The 23,912-nt window shown below is 34.4% G+C and overlaps 1 pseudogene across 1 annotated transcript in view; it reads right to left on the bottom strand.

Moving 5' to 3' along the window:
• LOC309622467 (acyl-protein thioesterase 1 pseudogene) overlaps positions 1–23,912 on the bottom strand; it is a 711,313-nt pseudogene that overhangs the window by 210,483 nt on the left and 476,918 nt on the right. The window lies entirely within an intron of this gene.

The raw sequence follows: 23,912 nt of genomic DNA, 5'->3' as shown, positions 1-23,912 counted from the left end.
TCTATTTTTCCTTATATATTTTTGATCTTTCTAATTTTACTTTTATTTTGTATCCTTTGCAACTGTACTGCTCCTTTTTTTGCTTTTCTTTTGCTGCGCCCCGTGGCTTGCCGGCTCTTGGTTCCCAGGCCAGGGGTTGGGCCTGAGCTCCTGTGGTGGGAGCGCCAAGTCCAAACCACTGGACTAACAGAGAACCTCAGACCCAAGGAAATATTAATTGGAGTGAGGTCTCCCGGAGGACCTCATCTCGGAACCAAGACCCAGCTCTATAGAACTGCCTGCAAATTCCAGTGCTGGACGCCAGAGGCCAAACAACCAGTAAGACAGGAACAAAGCCCCACCCATCAAAAAAAATGAGACAAAAAAAATATGTTACAAATAAAGGAGCAAGGTAAAAAAGCTACAAGACCAAATAAATGAAGAGTAAATAGGCAACCTACCTGAAAAAGAATTCAGAGTAATGATAGTAAAGATGATCCCAAATCTTGGAAATACAATGGAGGCACAGATCAAGAAAATACAAGAAATTTTTAGCAGACAACTAGAAGAACTAAAGAACAAACAAACCGTGATGAACAACACAAAAATTGAAATGAAAAATACACTAGAAGGAATCAATAGTAGAATAACTGAGGTAGAAGAGCGAATAAGTGAGCTGGAAGATAGAATGGTGGAAATAACTTCCAAGGAGCAGTTTTTCTTTATTAAAACAAAGAAAAAAGAATGGAAAGAATTGAGGACAGTCTCAGAGACATCTAGGACAACATTAAACACACCAACATTTGAATTATAGGGGTCCCAGAAGAAGAAGAGAAAGAGAAAGGGTCTGAGAAAATATCTGAAGAGATTATAGTTGAAAACTTCCCTAACACGGGAAAGGAAATAGCCACCCAAGTCCAGGAAGCTCAGAGAGTCCAAGAAGGATAAACCCTAAGAGAAACACACCAAGACACATATTAATCAAACTATCAAAAATGAAATACAAAGAAAAAATATTAAAAGCAGCGAGAGAAAAGCAACAAATAACATACAACAGAAACGCCATAAGGTTATGAGCTGATTTTTCAGCAGAAACCCTGCAGGCCAGAAGGGATATATTAAAGTGATGAAAGAGAAAAACCTACAACCAAGATCACTCTACTCAGCAAGGATCTCATTCAGATTCGACAGATAAATTAAAACCTTTATAGACAAGCAAAAGCTAAGAGAATTCAGCACCACCAAACCAGCTTTACAACAAATGCTAAAGGAACTTCTCTAAGTGGGAAACAGAAGAGAAGACAAAGACCCACAAAAACAAACCCAAAACAATTAAGAAAATGGTAATAGGAACATCCATATCTAAAATCACCTTGAATGTAAATGGATTAAATGCTCCAACCAAAAGACACAGACTGGCTGACTGGATACAAAACCAAACCCATATATATGCTGTCTACAAGAGACCCACTTCAGACCTAGGCACACATACAGACTGAAAGTGAGGGGATGGAAAAAGATATTCCATTCAAATGGAAATCAAAAGAAAGCTGGAGTAGCAATACTCATATCAGACAAAACAGACCTTAAAATAAAGACTGTTACAAGAGATAAGGAAGGACACTACATAATGATCAAGGGATCAACCCAAGAAGAAAACATAACAATTATAAATACTTAGGCACACAACATAGGAGCACCTTAATATATAAAGCAAATGCTAACAGACATAAAAGGGGAAATCGACATTAACACAATAATAGTGGGGGACTTTAACACCCCACTTACACCAATGGACAGATCATCCAGACAGAAAATAAATACGGAAACACAAACTTTAAATGACACAATTGACCAGATAGACTTAATTGACATTTATAGTACATTCTATCTGAAAGCGGAAGAATATGCTTTCTTCTAAAGTGCACACGGAATGTTCTCCAGAATAGATCACATCTTGGGTTAGAAATCAAGCCTGGGAAAATTTAAGAAAATTGAAATCACATCAAGCATCTTTTCCGACTACAACACTGTGAGATTAGAAATCAATTACACGGAAAAAAAAAAACTGTAAAAAACACAAACACGTGGAGGCTAAATGGTGCACTGCTAAATAACCAAGGGATCACCGAAGAAATCAAAGAGGAAATCAGAAAATACCTAGAACAAGTGACAACATAAACACGACAATCGAAAACTTATGGGATGCAGCAAAAGTAGTTCTAAGAGGGAAGTTTATAGCAATTCAAGCTCACCTCAAGAAACAAGAAAAATCTCAAATAAAAAAATCTAACCTTACACTTAAAGCAACTAGAAAAAGAAGAACAAAGAAAACCCAGTTAGCAGAAGGAAAGATATCATAAAGATCAGAGCAGCAATAAATAAAATAGAAAGAAAGAAAACAATAGCAAAGATCAATAAAACTAAAAGCTTGTTCTTTGAGAAGATAAACAAAATTGATCAACCTTTAGCCAGACTCATCAAGAAAAAAAGGCAGAGGACTGAAATCAATAAAATTAGAAATGAAAAAGGAGAAATTACAACTGACACTGCAGAAATACAAAGGATCATAAGAGACTAGTACAAGCAACTACGTGCCAATAAAATGGACAACCTGGAAGAAATGGACAAATTCTTGGAAAGGTACAACTTTCCAAGACTGAACCAGAAAGAATTAGAACATATAAACAGACCAACCACAAGTAATGAAATTGAAACTGTAATTAAAAATCTTCCAACAAACAAAATTCCAGGACCAGATGGCTTCGCAGGCGAATTCTATCAAACATTTAGAGAAGAGTGAACACCTATCCTTCCCAAACTCTTCCAAAAAGTTGCAGAGGAAAGAACACTCCCAAATTCATTCTACGAGGCCACCATCACCCTGACTCCAAAACCGGACAAAGATACTACAAAAAAAGAAAATTACAGACCAATATCACTGATGAACATAGATGTAAACATCCTCAACAAAATACTAGCAAACAGAATCCGACAACACATTAAAAAGATCATACACCATGAGCAAGTGGGATTTATCCCAGGGATTCAAGGATTCTTCAATATATGCAAAACAATCAATGTGACACACCATATTAAAAAATTAAAGAATAAAAAACCATATGATCATCTCAATTGGTGCAGAAAAAGCTTTTGACAAAATTCAATAGCCACGTATGATAAAAACTCTCCAGAAGGTGGGCATAGAGGGAACCTACCTCAACATAATAAAGGCCATATACGACAAACCCACAGCAAACATCATTCTCAATGGTGAAAAACTGAAAGCATTTCCTCGAAGATCAGGAACAAGACGAGGATGTCCATTCTCACCACTATTATTCAACATAGTATTGGAAGTCCTAGCTACAGCAATCAGAGAAGAGAAAGAAATAAGCAGAATACAAATTAGAAAAGAAGAAGTGAAACTGTCACTGTTTGGAGATGACATGATACTATACATAGAAAATCCTAAAGATGCCACCAGAAAGCTACTAGAACTAATCAATGAATTTGGTAAGGTTGCAGGATACAAAATTAATGCACAGAAATCTCTGGCATTCCTATACACTAACAATGAAAAATTAGAAAGAGAAATTAAGGAAACAATCCCATTTACCATTGCAACAAAAAGAAAAAAATACCTAGGAATAAACCTACCTAAGGAGGCAAAAGACTGGTACTCAGAAAACTATAAAACACTGATGAATGAAATCAAAGATGACACAAACAGATGGAGAAATATACTATGCTCCTGGGTTAAAAGAATCAATATTATGAAAATGACTATACTACCCAAAGCAATCTATAGGTTCAATGAAACCCCTATCAAATTACCAATGGCATTCTTCACAGAATTAGAACAAAAATTATACAGTTTGTATGGAAACACAGAAGACCCTGAATAGCCAAAGCAATCTTGAGAAAGAAAAATGGAGCTGGAGGAATCAGGCTCCCTGACTTCAGACTATACTACAAAGCTACAGTAATCAAGACAGTATGGTACTGGCACAAAAACAGAAATATAGATCAATGGTATAGGATAGAAAGCCCAGAGATAAACCCACGCACATATGGGTACCTTATTTTTGATAAAGGAGGCAATAATATACAATGGAGATAAGACAGCCTCTTCAATAAATGGTGCTGGGAAAACTGGACAGCTACATGTAAAAAGAATGAAATTAGAACACTCCCTAACACCATACACAAAAATAAACTCAAAATGTTTAAAGACCTAAATGTAAGGCCAGACACTATAAATCTCTTAGAGGAAAACATAGGAAAAACACTCTTTGACATAAATCACAGCAAGATCTTTTATGACCCACCTCCTAAACTAATGAAAATAAAAACAAAAATAAGCGAATGGGACCTAATGAGACTTAAAAGCTTTTGCACAGCAAAGGAAACCAGAAACAAGATGAAAAGAAAACCCACAGAATGGGAGAAAATATTTGCAAACAAAGCAACGGACAAAGGATTAATCTCCAAAATATACAAACAGCTCATGTAGCTCAATATCAAAAAAACAAACAACCCAATCCAAAAGTGGGCAGAAGACCTAAATAGACATTTCAGTAAAGAAGAAATACAGATGGCCAAGAGGCACATGAAAAGATGCTCAACAGCACTAATTATAAGAAAAATGCAAATCAAAACTACAATGAGGTATCACCTCACACTGGTTAGAATGGCCATCATCAAAAAATCTACAAACAATAAATGCTGGAGAGGGTGCGGAGAAAAGGGAACCCTCTTGTACTGTTGGTGGGAATGTAAATTGATACAACCACTGTGGAGAACAGTATGGAGGTTCCTTAAAAAACTAAAAATAGAACTACGATATGACCCAGCAATACCACTAGTAGGCATATACCCTGAGGAAACCATAATTCAAAAAGACACATGTACCCCAATATCCACTGCAGCACTATTTACAATAGCCAGGACATGGAAACAACCTAAATGTCCATCAACAGATGAGTGGATAAAGAAGATGTGGTACATATATATAATGGAATATTAGTCAGCCACAAAAAGAAATGAAATTGGGTCATTTGTAGAGATGTGGATGGACCTAGAGTCTGTCACACAGAGTGAAGTAAGTCAGAAAGAGAAAAACAAACATCATATATTAATGCATATATGTGGAATCTAGAAAAATGGTACAGATGAACATATTTGCAGGGCAGGAATAGAAAGGCAGACATAGAGAACGGACGTGTGGACACAGGGGGGAAGAGGAGGGTGGGATGAATTGGGAGATTAGGTTTGACATAAATACATTACCATTTGTAAAATAGATAGCTAGTGGGAACATGCTGTAGAGCACAAGGAGCTCAGCTCGGTGCTCTGTGATGACCGAGATGGGTGGGATGGCAGGGGGGAGACAGGTTAAAGAGGGAGTGGATATATGTATACATATAGCTGATTCACTTCACTATAGAGCAGAAACTAACACAATACTGTAAAGCAATTATACTCCAATTAAAAAAAAAAAGAATATACACACTGTGGGAAAAAAAAAGAATCTGGCAAAATGGTTCTGATTTTTCAAGACTGCTTTTGACTTCTTTTATGACATGGACCCTTCTATGATACAGGCACTGCAACGAAAGCAAACAGTGGAAGAATTGGTACCATACAGAAATATTTTTAGAGATATGAAAAACCAAAAACGTCAGACAGAAATTATGATGTATTTCCATAACGTTACACTGAGTGTGCCTGCCTCACCTACCGCTCCTTCTAACTCCTCAACCTCTTCCACCCCTCCCGCCCCTGAGACAGCAAGACCAATCCCTCCTCTCCCTCCTCCTCCTCAGCCCACTCAACATGAAGATGAGGATGAATACTTTTATGATGATCCATTTCTACTTAACGAATAGTAAATAATCATGCCATACAGTTAACATGCTCGTCTCTCGTGTGTGTGATTGTCTTCATGTGAAAATCTAATAACTACAGCAAGAACTGTATGAGATGTTTTCGTGTCATCATCATCATCATCATCATCATCATCTAAGCATTCACTGCGCAGAACATCAAGTGCAAGGTGCAAGGCTTGAACTGAAGTGGATAGTCTATCCTTATGTGGGCATAAAGTGAGTGATATTTAATATGAAATTAATAATGTATTAGTTTTCTTACTATTTTATAACTTTGCTTTCAAAGAATTACATTGCTGCATAGTATGTCTCTCTCTCATAACTGAAAAAACTGCATATCAGCCTATCATCACAGGTAAGTGCTTTTTTAAAAATGTAACAAAGTTTCAATACAGTATTATGAATATGACTATAATACTGTATGCCACAAAATTTTATAATGATTAATTCATTAGTGTATAGGCCAGGCTACTGTGAAGCAATGGTATTGATTACACTAGGCTACTGTAAAGCAATCACATTGCTGCTTCTTTGTTATCAATGCATGATGCCTGTAAAAAAATATGAATTTATTTTTTACATTATCTCTTCATTTTTGATTTCCAGTGTTAGTAATATATATAACATACAGTGTTTTGTATCATAGTAGATGACATTGATACAGGTACTGACAGATGATTCATCTTGTAAACACATGATATGAACTTCTGGTATTGATAAAAATAGTACAGTTTCTGGTATTGATAAAAATAGTACAGTACTATAAATGTTTTTTTTCTTTTCTATGACTTTCTTAATAACATTTTCTTTTCTCTAGCTTACTTTATTGTAAGAACACAGTATATAATGTATATACCATACAAAATATGTGCTAATCAACTGTTCATGTTACAGGTAAGGCTTCTGGTCGACAGTAAGCTATTAGTAGTTGAGTTTTGGGGAAGTCCAAAGCTGTATGTGGATTTTTGACTGAGTGGGGGATTGTTGCCTCTAACTCCCACATTGTTCAAGGATTTGAGGTGCAGCCTAACTAAAATGTGCATTTCTAACAAGCTCACAAGTGATGCTGGTGCTGCTGACCCAAGGAATAAAATTTGAGAACCTCTGTACTATAGCACTTAAATTATTTGCCTTTAAATATGCATATCAGTATGCATATATTATTCTCCTTGACCACATTGGATTATAAATTTCTGGAGGGTAGGGTTGACTCTTATCCATCATTTAAATCTCACTATGTCTAGAAAAGGGATTTACACGTAGTAGATGCCCAAATGGTGCTAATCAGAATTGAATTATCATCACTATATTATTTTATGTGGCTCAATTCAAGGGATACAATTCTGCTTTGGCACAATAGAGTTATTTTACATACATTTTGAAATAAGTATGTTTTTGCCAACTGACTTTTCTTATTTCATGAACTTGGTGACTTTCATACAATCTATTTAGCAAAACATATTACTTATTTTTTTGAGGGATATTTGTATAGCCAAAAACTCTCTCATTAAACTTAGTAGAAAATGTGAAATAATGGGTAAGAGGCAAATAATAATAAACTATACCATGATTATATAAACCAATATCCAAGGAAAATCTTACAAATCCCAGGTATGGCATAAATGCTTTGGCATCTGATATCAAAGGGCAATGGTGTACTTTGACAAAAGCATCCCCATAATGATGTTTCAGGTGCTGTGCTATGCTCTGCAGACAGCCAAGGGGAAGTTAAAATTTTGATTCACAGTCAGGAGTGATTTATTCTATGTTGACTGTATTTGACAGCAGGTGCCTGGTCTGTAATTTAACCATTACACGTATTTTGCCTTGCCTCTGAACAAAGCTTGGTAGCTAAAACCTGGGCATAGCACCTGCTAAAGTAATGACATCAAGAGAATAAAGGTCCCAAATTTTGGATAGCAATAAAATAAAAGGAAGAAATCCACTTAGAATAAAGCCAAAATAGCCAGATAGGTATGATGTTAGTTTTTACAGATCTAAAGAATGAGATATACAGAATATAGTAAAGGTTAAATAGTGACTAATTAAGGAAAAATTTTTAATAAACCATATGGAGAATCCCTTTACTAAAACAAGAATGAGTTTTTAGGATCATGACAAAGTTTTTAACTCTTTACTCAATTTATGCCCTAAATCTTTCTTATATTACTTTTTTTAAATGCATATACATGAAAATGTTCTTTTCAGAAAACTTTTCACAAACCACATTTTCCTATCTAGAGCTTTAGACTCTTAATAAGATCATTCAAGAATCATTCAGTTTGATCCTTTAAAATTAAACCTAAATAATGATTGAGTGTTAAGTTTTCAGTACACCTGTAGTCAAACTCATGGTTTCTTTTCTAGTTTGTACAATTTCCCATCAGAGGCAAGTCTCTAAGGACTTTCTGTAATTTGAAAGACAGCCTTGAGATTCAAATTTAGATTTTTTACCGATTCTAAATCCCACCCAAGACCATTCTAATGGTTCCAGCTGTGATAGGATAGTTTTGATTCTAATCACAGACAGCTTGTGCTCATAGTCACAGACAACTGAATCCATTTATGCTGCACATGTAGTATTGCTGTTCTTTTTGATGTCCTGGATCTATGGAAGCTATAACCCGTTATGGTCCACACTCCTTTCCTCTATGCCTTGACTAGTCAAGACTTTTAACAACTTCAAGTGTTTCTACTCTTTCACCCTAGAGATACTGAAAACAGATGTGATCTCTATTATTTACATTATATCTTCCTTTCTTTTATACAATCCAATTTCTAATACCTGTCAAGATCCTATGAGTTAACACTACCTTGCTATTAGCCTTCTGAAAGAAAATCCCCAACTTACTCTATTCCATGCCAAACCTTGATGTTGCATTGATTGGATTTTTTACTCTTTATTAAACCAATATGTCGATTCCTGATATTCCTGGAAGTGTAGCTCTAATAGAGGTGCCAAACTCATGTCTCCCTCTGTGAAGGCTTTAAAAAAATTTGAGAGTTGTAAATTGATTTTGGATAAAGTCCAATCTCCCCAAAATATTTTTTTTTAACCACAGAAATAGCTAAAGCTTAAACCTACGATGAGTATGATGGCTTGTGACTTCCTACTATATCATTTCTAGCCACATGATGTATGTTGGGCTTCTCTCTGCCAATCTCTCCACACACACTCCTGCCATTAAACTTATGTACTTTAGAGTTCATAGGGTGCCACCAAATAAATGCTGCCCAGTCGAGTGATGAACAATGCTGGGAATCAAAATGAATAAATGTCCCAAGTTACGAGCATCGTTTCAACATGCATCTCTAAGCAAGACAATTGCCCTTTTGCAAAGAAGACACATGCCTTTTAGAATCACATAAAACCTAATTCCTATTCCAATAGGTAAGAGACATTTTTAACATTCAATCCAAAGTAAACTTGACTTGTTGCTCAATTTTTATTTTTTCCCATGTAATTTTGCATACCAAAAATTAGTGATTTTGAAAAGCTTTTAAAAAGTATGAGTCTCTAAAAACAAGATGTCAAACTGTATCTAACTCACTGTATTTATAATCCTCTGCAAACCTCACTCACACTGCAAAGTGTGGATTTGCCTAAGATTAAATTAATCCCTGTTTACACATATCACATAATTCTATCTCTTTCATCCCAAGGGACAACACAGAGAATTTCTGAGGCATGAGTGAGCATACTATTTTAGACAAAATGAAGTGTAAGGAACTAAAAAATGTTCTGTTATGATAATAGTAAAATATAGAAAGAACTCACTAATTACCTCCCATTCTCAATCAGACATGCAATTCCATTGAGAAACTTGGTTTCAGATGTACAGTCTGAGGTTATTCAACAAGGACATTTTCACCTCATGAGTTCTCAATTACATGAAAATATGCCTAAATTTATCAGAATTCATAGCACCCTTTTAAGGAAATAATTTCACTGATGCATGCTAAGTGATAAAATAAGACCCCTTAAAGACTGCACATAAATATAAGAAACTTTTTCTCTAAATTTAAAATAATAATTAAGAAATTATTCAGGGCTTCCTTGGTGGCGCAGTGGTTGGGAGTCTGCCTGCCAATGCAGGGGACACGGGTTCGAGCCGTGGTCTGGGAAGATCCCACATGCCACGGAGCAACTAAGCCCGTGAGCCACAATTACTGAACCTGCGCGTCTGGAGCCTGTGCTCCGTAACAAGAGAGGCCATGATAATGAGAGTCCCGCACACCGCAATGAAGAGTGGCCCCCGCTTGCCGCAACTAGAGAAAGCCCTAGCACAGAAACAAAGATCCAACATAGCAATCAATCAATCAATCAATCAATCAATCTTAAAAAAAAAAAAAAAGAAAGAAATTATTCAGGAACAAATCAGTAAAAGATGCGTGGGTCCTGTATAAGAGGACTAGAAAGGGAAAGGGAAAGAAGAAAATTAGCAGTCTAGAAAGTATATTATATTCTTAACAAATCACATGATATTATTATGCTATCTTTATTACACAGATTAAAAAGTATACATTTATAAAGGTAGATAAATTTCATACATCAAAAAGCTAGAAAGTAATAGTGCCATGATTTAAAACCAGGTTCCTGTGAACCCAATGCTGGGTTTTCTCTTATATTTTCCTCATTGTACTAGACACTCTTGGGAAAATGCCCATGACTGTAAAGATGTCATATATTCTATTGTTTACTGTATCTAATTGTTAAATAACTATAATACCAGTATAGCTTTTCTTGTCATTAAATTAATTGTGAGTGTGAAATAAATAGCAAACTGAGAAACCATTATGTTGGTATACATTCATATAAATACAGGTGAATCTAGCTGCAGATTTTTTGTTTAAGGAAAATATCACTATATTGTCTCATAGGATAAAAGAAAGAAAAATGGTCCTCAGTTATCACTTGAAAATACAACAAAGGACACTAATAGGACTGTACTTGTAGCTTTATTGTGAATGCTTGGAAGATTCCTTCTGTGATGATTATTGATGAACTTATCTACCCTTTACATCTCTTCTCCTTAGTGGATATTTAAGGCATACCTGGAAGTTTTGGAAGGTGGGAGATGTTTGGCTCTAGACTCTCTGTCCATCATATCCCGTAAGATTAACGTTCTAATCCTTATGATGTTTTCATGCATTTCTAGGTATTTGTATAAGCTGTGAGCATTCAGGTAAATTGTCTAACCACAGCTGTTATTCAGGCAGAAAGGAAGAGCTGGCATGTGGCTATTTGATAAGATAAAGTATTTGGGAAAGGAGCTGAAGAGCATACCAAAAATACCTTTTCCTCCTTCCAACCCTATACACAAATCAATACTAGGAACAAAGAAAGAGTAAAGACAACTCGGACTTCCTAACGTGGATGATTTCTGCATGTTTAGCAAATGTGGAAATGGAAAGTTGCATATTCAGGGCATGTCAGGTTAATGCTACTTTATTGATCAGGGGTATTTTGTACAGTTCAGAGTAATCCTGTAAAGAGTCTGAGGGGAATCAAAATTTTATTCAAAACTCTACATAGTAGAAAAATTTGGAATTCAGCAGAGTAAAGCTGTACAACTCTAGCTCCAGTCCCAAGGCTGTAACAGTTAAAGCAAGAAATAAAATTATTAACCAAGGAAATTTAACATATAATTTGATTGCCTTTAGGCTTTCATTCTCATATATACCTATTCAATAGCCTCTACCCTCCTTAAATTGAAGAATTACATTGAAGAATTACAGAGAAAACAGCAATCACTTTAAATGCTATAATCATGATTTCAGATAGATAGATAGATAGATAAAACAGTTTAGGTCTATAAACCTTTCTCCCCTTTACCATTTTATTTAGCCTTTTCTGAACCATACGTATCATTTTCAAAGAAATTTTGAAGAATAATGTCTACATTTGTAAAATTCTCATTTTAGAAATTAAAAAAAATAAGGCTCAGCATTTAGGTGATTTATCCAAGGCCTATGAGTATAAAGGGACTAACTCATGATCCAGGACCTCTGATTTCTGGTGCAATAAATGTCCCACACCACAATACTGCTTTTCAATCCAAGCTCTATTTTGCATTTATTAAAATGTTTATTTAGAATCATACTTAGTAGTCCAGATTTATACACACTACATTCAGTCTACTACTATATATAATGAAATGTAGTGTCTATTGTTTTTTTGGCCACCTGATACATCTTTATTCAATCTTCTATTCCTGATTGTAAACCTATTCCCCAACCCCCTAGTTTCAGGGTACACATATTGAGACAAGTTGAACATGAATTAGCTCATTTCTCCTGAACACAGAGATTGGTATGGGAGCAGGGGGCACTAATCAGAATCCAGGACTGATTTGAACAGACTGGGGAAGGGAAAGTGTCTTTTCTGAGAAAATTACTATCCTGGGAATGGCTAACAATGGTCATCTTCCCAACTATATGGGGGAAACTGCCTGCAAAATAAAGTCGAGAATAGACACATAGAAACAGGAGATGGAAGGGGAAGAGAGTCCTGGTGAGCTTGAGGTTCTAGCGTTACCTTTGATGCCAAGGTTCCTACAGACTTCCCATAGAACTTGAGTTCTCTCATAGTGTTCTTGACTTTTTGCTAAAGCTAATCAAAATTAAAATAACATTATGACAATGTTTTCCAGGTTTCCCATGTTATTCCTGATGGTAAACGGAATATGATTGACTTTTTTGACTAAAAGAGTACATGAGACTGTCTTTAGAAAACAATCTGAGCACAACATTGCAAATCAACTATACTTCAATTAAAAAAAGGAAAAAAAAAAGAAAACAATCTTAAAGAAAAACTCATTTCATTTCTTGTCTTATTAGAAAATCAAATCCACCTTGTAGGGAAAATTAATTGCTTAAAATAATTTATATATAATTATTTTCACTAAAATTAATGTAATTTTCTGTCCATTTAAAAATTTATGATATCCTTATGAAATTGATTTCAATAATTTTCCTTTCTTTTCATTTTTTTTCCTTTCTTCAAGTTTTTTTTGGTTTATTTCAAACTTAAAGATTTCAATATACAAAGCCTGTTGCATTAGGCCTTACCTAAACATGTATAGCTGCAAAACTCTGACCAAAATCACTGATCTAAGTCACTGCTGAAACTTGCCTAGAAGCCTCCAGGATATAAGATAGATAGATAGGTAGAGAGATAGATAGATAAATAATGGTAGATAGATAGACAGATCTTCATTATGTATACATATTTGTATTAGTCTGGGTTCTCTAGAGAAATAGAACCAATAGAACCTATGATATACATTATTACAACACATATATGTATCATAAGGAATGTAATATTTTAAATATTTAAAATATCCTATATATTCATTACAAGGAGTTGCTCACAGGACAAGTCCCACCATCAGCCATCTGCAAACCAGAGACCCGGGAAAACACATAGTGTAATTCAAGCTCATGTGTAATTCAGTCTGAGTCCAAAGTACTGAGAACCAAGGGAGCCAATGGTGTAAATCTCAATCCAAAAGCCAAAGAAGATCCATGTTCCAGCTCATCCAATCAGGCAGAAAGGAACAAATTCCGCACCCGCCACTCACTGTTCTATTCAGGCCCTCAAAGGACTGAATGATCTCTACCTACGTTAAGGAGGGCAACCTGCTTCACTGATTCAAATGTTAATCTCATCCACCAACACCCTCACAGACACACACAGAAATAAATAATGTTTAGTCAAATATCTGGGCACCCATGATTCAGTCAAGTTGACATGTAAAAAACTATCACAATATTATTCACTAAAGGGGAAATATCTATATCTATAGGGATATATAGGATATATCTATATATGTAGAGGATATATAGATATCTACAGTGAATAACATAAGGTCAACAAGAATAAATTAGGATGAAAGTGAAGGTCTACATTCATGTTAAAGATAACTGCAACTAAATTAAGCAGAGCTTAGGGTATACCAGACAAAATAATCACTTATGTGAAAAAAAGACTTGTGAAGTTCAAGGAGTTTGGCAAGACAGCAATAAGAAGAGAAGAGAATGAATAAATTTTAACTTGGATTATAAGTACATGAGTAGAATTAGTAGTATTTTATTGTTCACAACTGACATTCTTCAATTCTATATTAATCAAGGGAGTAGAACACCTGAGGGAATATAAAGGGCTGGTCACTCAAAATTGGGAACAAACCTTATATCAAATTAAGAACAAGTATAATTTATTTTTTAATCTTGTAGAGGTGTGCAATTATTCTTTTAAATGCCAAGAATTTCACGCTCATTGTGGAGTACTAAAACTGAATAACTTTGTAGACATTATGAACACTAACTGCAAACATTACACGAAGGAATGTATAGATTGCTTTCACACTATTTCTTTTTATTAATATTTTCATTAATGTCCTATTTAATACTTATGAAATCATAACAGCATACATTACTGGTTTCATTTTTTGCTTTTTATAATAAATGCAACAATCAAGACAAATATATTATTGCCTAGAAGCCTCCAGGATATAAGATAGATAAATAGATAGATGGATAAATAGTGATTTAGGTGACTTCACCTAAGTGAAGTCACCTAAGTATTTTTTATTCTACCATCCTTGATGGCTAGATAAATCTACACTCTAAATTGACTCTCCATACCATATCCCTAATGATAATGCTTCCTAATGACGTGCTTAAACTCTACAAATATTCTTCAATGAATTTTTCAGATAAGATAAAGACAAATTTCTTAACTACTTCATTTGCTTTAACCTAGTTCTATTAGATTACTCTTTATGGTGCCATTTAAAAGCACCTTTTTTAATTGATCAAAATTACATTTTTAAAATGAGTTGGAGATAGTCTTAAAAATGTTTATGAACTAGTACCATTAACTGAAACATACTTTCCATAAGTTGGGAAATGGCATTTAATGATATGCCACTAAAATGATAGCTATTAAATTTGTGGTACATTAAAACTGCACAAAATATGTTTCCATTTATGTTTATAAATTGATTCTGCCATGTGTACCTGCAAAGTAATTAAACTTTTAAATTACATACATGCGTTTATTAATGTCCTCTATCTGAAGGTTGGAAAAAACAAAGGCAGGTCTGTAATGAATGAAAAATGACTAGAAACAAAATTAAGAGTTACTGTTAAAGAAAATTTTGAATAATTGGATTGTTAAAACAATGGACTAGGCCACCCTGAAACATATTTAGCTTTCCATCCCTAAAAGTGCTCATACACAGAGTGGATGCCCTTTGTCAGGAAACTCATGAATGATTTAGGAAGATGTAATAGATAAACTTGAATTTCCCTTTTATTATCTCAACATTAATATTCTCTGACTTTATTAAGCAAAAAAAGTGATTATGGCATAAGAAAGGATGGATGCTGAAACATCAGCAGCTATGAAAAACAGCAAAGTTTTGAGTAATAGTGACTTTGCACCTTAATGAACAAGAAACAAGGGTCATGGGGGCTTTTCTAAGACTTTGTGCTGTTAAGCCCAGAAAGCTTAGCCACCCCCTCCCTTGTCCTTTCACGGCATGTTTCACATTGCATTGTATTTAACTGTTTATGTGTCAGTCTCTCTCACTAGACTATGACATTCTTCAAGTCAGGGCATATATTTACCTTATTTACTTTTGAATACCCAGTGTAGTCACCACTGTTTGAAATAGGTTCCAATAGTAATTATTAATGCATAAAAAGGTCAAGCCAGTACAAAATGTATACCTCACCCAACCTGTTCTGAAGTCCTAAGTCCTTAATTATTGGGAAGTACTCAGACTGTAGGAAATGAATCAATTGTGCTTGCAAATCAAATTTTAGGTAAACAATATAATAAAAGCTTAAAATTTCAAACAACAAATTTAGGGACTCTCAAGTGTCCCAGATTTTATTCATTTAAAATTTGCTCTTACTCACTCTCATATATTATGTTTATTCCTCTCTTATATAGTAAGTATATTATTCATGTTTCCTACTTTACTTTTTTGATAAACTTATTATTTTAGAACAGATTTAGATATATAGAAAAGTTAGAAAGATAGTACAGATAGCTCCCATACACCCTATTCCTAGTTTCTGTTATCTTACATTAGTATGGTACATTTGTGACATTTAGTGAACCATGATTTTTAAATATTATCAAATAAAACCCATACTTTATTCAAATTTCCTTAGTTTTCACCTAATATCTTTTCTGTTCCAGGATCCTATTCAGGGCACCACAACACAGTTAGTCCTCATGTCTCCTTAGGTGGCTCTAGGCTGTTGACACTTTCTCAGACTTTTCCTTGTTTTTGATGACCTTGACAGTTTTGAAGAGTGACTGGTTGGTGATTATATAGAATGCCCCTCAATTTGGATTAGCCTGATGTTTTTTTCTCACAATTAGACTGGGGTTGTAGGTTTTGGAGAGGATGAATACAGAGGTAAAGTGCCATTGTATCACATCATTTCAAGGGTACATTCTATCATCATGAGTTAACACTGTTGATGTCAACCTTGATCACCTGGCTGAAGTAGTGTTTGTCAGGTTTCTCCACTGTGAAGTCATTCTTTTCTCCCTTTCCATACTATACTCTTTGGGAGACAATCACTATGGGCAGCGCATACGTAAGGAGAGGGGACTTACGCTCCACCTCTTTGAAACTATTAGAGACTTTGAAATCTAGCTCCTCCCCCTATCATTTCGATTAGCAGTAGCCTCAGATTAGAAAAATCTGATAAATAATGTAGTAGATCTTTTTTGAGTTTATAAAAGGAATCTCTGGGGAATCTCTTTAAACATCTCCCAAAGGACTACATATTAAAGGGAGTGCTCTCTGTACAGACTCTTGAATAAAACTGAACAGGACTGCTATAGGATAGAGACTACAATGACTGCTATGTAAGTCCAGAGCCCATAAGAGTATTAGGTGAGATCGAATTCATATCTGTCTTCAAATTTCCTATTCTTATTGTATTTATTCAATAAATCAATCTGTCTGTATCCCATGAATGCTAGTGTGAATGAATTCTAGTGTGAGTGTTTGCATGTTTGTGGTGTGTCTATATCTATAACTGCTGTTCAAATATGAAGTCTTTCTTTTTCTTCTCTGTATATTTTTCTCCCTTTTCTGACTGGCTGACATATAGAAACAAAATGTGTGTGTGTTTGTGTGCATCTATAAACTTCTAGACTTAATTACTAGCAATTCAAAATACTGATCTACAAATTTGTTTAAGCAATATATATGTACGTATATAGAGGGATACATATATGTGTGTATATATACATACATACATAATATTTAATATTTTCCACAAAATGGATTTTGGTTTTCTTTTACTAATAAAAATATTTTCATTTACTTTGAATCAGTATATTTAATAAAATATAAGGTTCACAATTTCTGATTCACTTTAAATGTTACCTCATTCACTTAAGAAATATTTATCTAGCCCTACCATATGCTGGACACCGTGCTTGATGTTGGGGATAAAATAATGATGAAAAAAGTTTTGGTTTTTGTTCTCTCCAATACACATACATTAGGCCACTTGTAGTTCTACAGGTCTCTTTGCTCAGCTCATTTTTTCTTCCTACTACATTTCATTTTGGATAGTTTCCACTACTATGTCTTCAAGATCACTAATATTTTTTCTTCCACATCTAATACACCATTAAACCAAACCAGTGTTTTTCACTCATGTATTTTTTAACTTGTGTCTCTACATAAAATGTCCAATCTTTCCTGTGTCTTTTTGAACATATGGGATAGTTATAACTGCTTTAGTACTTGTATGCTACTTCTAACACCTGTGTTAGTTTTGATTAATTTGCATTAATTTTTTTCCTCTTCATAATCATATATTCCTGGGGTTTTTTATCATGCTGCAAAATTTTTCATTAAATGATACATGTTGTGAATTTTACCTCATTGGATTTTGGCTAAGATACACACACCCACACACACATGCCCACACACACACACACACACACACCCATCTACCTCTCTGCATATAGATAGATAGATAGATAGATAGATAGATAGATAGATGATAGATAGATAGATAGATAGGGATATAATTTCTACAAATATTCTTAGGCTTTGTTCTAAGACACAATTACTGGGAAATTTGTTAAGTGAGACCACAGTAGTGGTCAGTCTAAGGCTAATTACTGTTAAGAGGCAAGACTGTTCTGAGTATTCTTCAATGCCCTATGAATTATGATGTTCACAGTCAGACTTAAAAACAGGCACTCTTCTTGGCCCCATGTAAGCTCTGAATATTATTCCCTCTATTCTTTTCAGGTGGTCCCTTTCCTGACTTCGCATAGTTTTATCACATGCATTTGTTGATGCATCCACTGACTACTCAACCACTGCAAATTCCATAGCTGTCTTTCTCTATTCTTTCTCCTCTTGGGTACTCTGCTCTGAGGACCTTAGCTGTCTTGTTCTTCCTAGAATGTTTGCTCTGTCTCCTCAAATAAAGGAGTCTGCTGAACTCCATGTGAGTTTCCCCTCCTGGCACTGTAGCCTGAAAATTCTTTTAAGGAAGCAAACTGGGCAATCTCAAGTTTACTTCATTAGCTTCCCATCTCTCAAATATCACTGTACGTTACTGTCTGATGTCCAAAGGTTTGAGAAACATATTTTCATGTATTTGGTCCAATTGTTTACCTGTTTCAGGAAGGATCTGAAAGCATCATTAACCAGTTTAATAGTTGTAAAACAATGTACCAAACTCAACTATTTATCTATCGCTGCATAACAAATTACCCCCAAAACTCACAGGCTTAAAACAGCACATCTTTATTATTTCATAGTTTCAATCTATAGATTTAATGTAATTTCTATCAAAATACCATGATACTTTTACACAGAACTAGAACAAATAATTCTAAAATTTATATGAAACCACAAAAGACCCCAAATTGCCAAAGCAATCTTGAGAAAACAAAAGCTGGAAGTTTCACGCTCCCTGACTTCAGACTATACTACGAAGCCACAGTAATCACAATAGCATGGTATTAGCAGAAAAACAGACACTGATCAATGGAACAGAATAGGGAGCCCAGAAATAAACTCATGTACGCATGGTCAATTAATCTACAACAAAGGAGGCAAGAATATATGATGGAGAAAAAACAGTATCTTCAGTAAGTGGCACTGGGAAAATTGGACAGCTACATGTAAACAAATGAGATTAGAGCATTTCCTCATATTATATTAAAAAATAAACTCAAAATGGATTAAAGACTGAAATGTAAAACCTGAAACCATAAAACTCCTAGAAGAGAACATAGGCAGAACACTTTTTGCATAAATTGTAGCGATATTTTTTAGGATCTGTCTCCCAAGGCAAAAGAAACAAAAGTAAATATAAACAATAGGATCTAATTAAACTTAAAAGCTTTTGCACAGCAAAGAAAACCACTGACAAAACAAAAATACAACCTACTGAATGGGAAAAAATATTTGCAAAAGATGTAACTGATAAGGGGTTAACATCTAAAATATATAAACAGCTCATACAACATCCAAAATATATAAACAGCTCATACAACTCAATTTCAAAAAAACAAACAACCCGTTTAAAAAATGAGCAGAAGGCCTGAATAGACATTTTTCCAAAGAAGACATACAGATGGGCAGCAGGCACATGATAAGATGCTCAATATCACTAATCATCAGAGAAATGCAAATCAAAACCACAATGAGGTATCAACTCACACCTGTCAAAATGGTGCTCATAAAAAAGTTTACAAATAACAAATGTTGATGAGGATGTGGAGAAAAGGGAAGCCCAGTACATTGCTGCGGGAATGTAAATTGGTGCAGCCACTGTGGAAAACAGTATGGAGGTTCCTTAAAAACTAAAAATAGAACTACCATATAATCCAACAATTCCACTCCTGAGTATATATTCAAAAGAAATGAAAACACTTATTTGAAAAGATATATGCACTCCAATGTTTATATCACATTATTTATAATAGCCAAGATATGGAAGCAACCTAAGTGTCTATCAACAGATGAATGGATAAAGAAGATACGTTACATATCTATACAATGGAATATTACTCAGCCATTAAAAAAAAAAGAAATTCTGCCATTTGCAACAATGTGGATGGACCTAGAAGCTATTATGCTTAGTGAAATAAGTCAGAGAAAGACAAATACTGTTATCATTTATATGTGGAATCTAAAAAATAAAACAAACGAATGTATATAACAAAATAGAAACAGACTTGCAGATATAGAGAACAAAAGAGTGGTTACCAATGGGGAGACAGAAGGATGGAGGGGCATGATGGAGTGGGGGACTAAGAGGTACAAATAACTATGTATATAATAAATAATCAACTAGTATATATTGTATAGCATGGGGAAATATAGCCATTATTTTGTAATAACTTTAAATGGAGTATAATCTATAAAAATATTGAATCATTATGTTGTACATCTGAAACTAGTAGAATACTGTAAATAAACTATACTTCAATTTAAAGGAAGAAAAAAAAAACAAGAGTCACAGGGAACATTTTGGACTAGAGAAAATATAATGATTCGAGTTATTATGCAAAGATACACATATCTAAAATCATTGAGCTGTACATTTATGATTAGTGCACTTTTATGTTTACTTATTGTATCTCAATAAAAATTTAAATTACATCAATTAAATTAATAATAAATTAAAATAAAGCTCCCAGGTGAATATTATAGTTGTTCACAAAATTGAGAACCACTACTTTAAATATATGGCTCTCAAGCACAGCTACATATTGGAATTGTCATGGGGAGGTTTTAAAAGCATTTGAGCTTCATACAAATTAATTAAATCAGAATCTCTGGGTATAGAGCCCAGGCATAGGTATTTCATAAACATTCCCATATGATTTTAAGTGAAACCAGGTTGAAAACCATTTCACTAGATATATTATACCCCCCAGTGTCCAAAATTATTCTTGGTTTGTACAGAATAGTACTCATAGGATAAAACTATTTGTTGAAAAAAAAATGGATAAATTAATAAGTCAATAATTAATTGACTTTGGTTACTTTGATTATGCAATCAATAAACAATCTCTTCTTGTATAGTCATTGTTTTGGCAGAAAGCAATATAACCTCTACTTAAATTTCAGAGGTCAGGGTAAGTGTCACAGGCTTGGCAAGATTTAATACTGAATTTGGATTCATTCTAAATAAATTCAGAATGAAACTGAACAGGAGAAACTACATGAAACAAATTGAGGAAAGTATACTACTAGATTTGAATACTGACATATATTAACATATGACTTCAGTTGAATATAAAACTTCTTTATAAAAGTTATCAGTTTTCTACACATTTCTGTCACATTCTCCCAATAAGCAAACATAAAAATAGCAGGTACCATTTATTGAACACCTACATGCCAGACACAGGGATCAGTGTTTTCTAGACATTATCTCATTTAATCTTCACATATACTCCAAAAACCTATAATGTAAAATTAGTATCGAGTTTTTTAGAAATGATAGAATGGAAGCTTCATAGTGTTTATGACACTTAATCCAGGTAACCACATATAAGGTGTCCAAGATGGGATCATCCAGATCAATCTAACTCTGAAGCCCTGCTTAACCTGGTTAAGCAAGAGCCCTTGGTTCTACTTAAAATCAAATCTGCACTCCTGTGATGTTATCATTACGATGCATTTATGTCTTTTAAAAAAGCATCTCTATAAGTGCCTTTATATTCTTCAAGTTTATCCAAGAAATAAATGAACTTGGTGTGACAGGCTTAGCAATTTTACCAACAGCTAATTTGGAAAATCTCTTTACATGTTAAAATATATAATTGCCATTCCTTATGGCTCACTCCTGTTAACACATCAACACCACTTCCTCTTATAACTTCATGCTCTTTATTTTGCAAAATACCATTTCAATTAAAAATAGTGGCTAGTTGCCAGATTCAAACAGCAGTAATTGCTTGTCTTGCAAATTGAATACACATAACAAGAATGATTTGAAGAGGAGAAACATAGCCTCCTTTAATCTTTATTTTATAAGAATAACTTAGCCCCCACCAAAGTGAAATTCAGTGGCTATCATAGTAAAAAATAAATGCCTTTGAAATTCACCAAATTATATGTTGCATTATCTAATAATCAAATCAAATACATAAATTTTTTTTCATTCCATGTCTGTTTTTCCTATTTAATTTAAAAGTTCTAGATGAATATAGAAGTATTATAGTATGTTATATAATTTTTAAATTATGTACTTTTGTAATAGAGAAAACCAAATCTGACTCCATATTGGACTTGTTTTTACTTTAACCTTTGTATTCGATTGCTTTTGTTACAAGTTAATCACTAAAGGAATGTTGCCTACAGCTTATAGTGTATATAACGGCCCATCTCCAGGAACCCTGCCTCCCATGCCTGAGCATTAAGCTCAAATACCTTTATTTAAGCTCACAGGAAACATCCTGACCAGGCCCATCTATGAATGCCCGCAGAAAGGAAGAAATTAACACATCCCCTCCAGAGTCTGGGTGGACCCAGGAAATATTTGCAACAACTTATCACCTTTTTTCACTTTATTTCCTCATCTCCCTCTCTTTGCTCTATGGAAGAAAATAGCATCCAAACCCAGGCAAGACGGTTCCTTGGGACACAAGTCCATCATCTTCTGGATTTGCTGGCTTTCTGAATAAAGCTGCTATTCCCTACCCCAACACCTTGTCTCTCAATTGATTGGCCTGTCGTGCGGTGAGCAGCGTGAGTTTGAACTCAGTAACACTTTCAGTACCATTTCCCAGATGAAATCAGTGAGTATATACAATCATAGCCAAACTTATGCAATAGAATAATTGCAATTTGGTAGTGAAGCATAGGAATCAGGGAAAACAGCTAGGTTTTGTTAAGATTGTTAAAAAACAGAAGGTATTCGGGACTTCCCTGGTGGTCCAGTGGGTAAGACTCCATGCTCCCAATGCAGGGGGACTGGGTTTGATCCCTGGTTGGGGAACTAGATCCCAACGCATGCCGCAACTAAGAGTCTATATGCCGCAACTAAGAAGTCCACATGCTGCAACTAAGAAGAAATCTGCACACCACAACTAAGACTGGGAGCAACCTAAATAAATAAATATTTTTAAAAAAATATTTGAGATTGATGATTGAAGGTCTACTCCCCATATTAGGCTTATCTTTGCATCTCAGCACAAAGCTGAGAACATTAGCATGCCCTGTAATTATGATCTTAGTTAATTATAATTAATTAATTATGGACAAATGCATGGAGTTACCAGGGGTCAAATCCTCAGCTATACAAGTTGAGAACATCATCAAGGTATTGTTTGCTGTTTCTTTGTTTTAATTTTGTTCTTTTTTTTTTTTAGTTTTTCAATTCCTAAATGATATTAAATTTCTTGGGAAATGGAACACATAAGAAATCTTTTAAAAGACTTATTTAAGCTAAATTGATAATTTGTTAATAGCTACTATACATTTGTATACAACACTTCCTCCTGGTGTGTAGGTTCATCACAAAAACCAAATTACATAAGAGAAGCTGTCCATTAATCACAGAATAATAATAAGAAATTTTGCTATTTCTTGAAAGATAGTTCCATCAGGCTAGTGTTTTCTCCTTTATATCTTCAGAGACATATATACCTAGAATATAATCAGTATTGGTCATTGGAAGCCTTAAGACGTCTTCCCCCAGCAGTGCTGGAAAAACATAACATTCTTGGTACTAAGTGGTTCTTTTTCAATATCTCTAAGTAGGCAATAGGATTTTTTCTCATCACAATATTCTTTTAACAATTGCCGTATTATAATTATCTAGACATCAGTTTTTACAGTATTAGTTAGAATTTCAGTTAAGATTTTGGAAACAAGAGGCATACTTACAAATCTTTTCCCAGGATGAAGTACTACAATCTGTCAGTCAGTCATTAATTCAAGAAATATTCTGTAGTGGACATTTGTGATTTCTTCCACAGTAGCAATTCCTGCTTTTCTAATAGTCCTCAGTTTCCAT

The sequence above is a fragment of the Balaenoptera borealis genome (genome assembly GCF_965194805.1).
Source record: "Balaenoptera borealis genome assembly, chromosome: 2".
Lineage (NCBI taxonomy): Eukaryota > Metazoa > Chordata > Mammalia > Artiodactyla > Balaenopteridae > Balaenoptera > Balaenoptera borealis.
The sequence above is the reverse complement of the archived record's forward strand: the minus strand, read 5'-3'. Positions and strand labels throughout refer to the sequence as shown.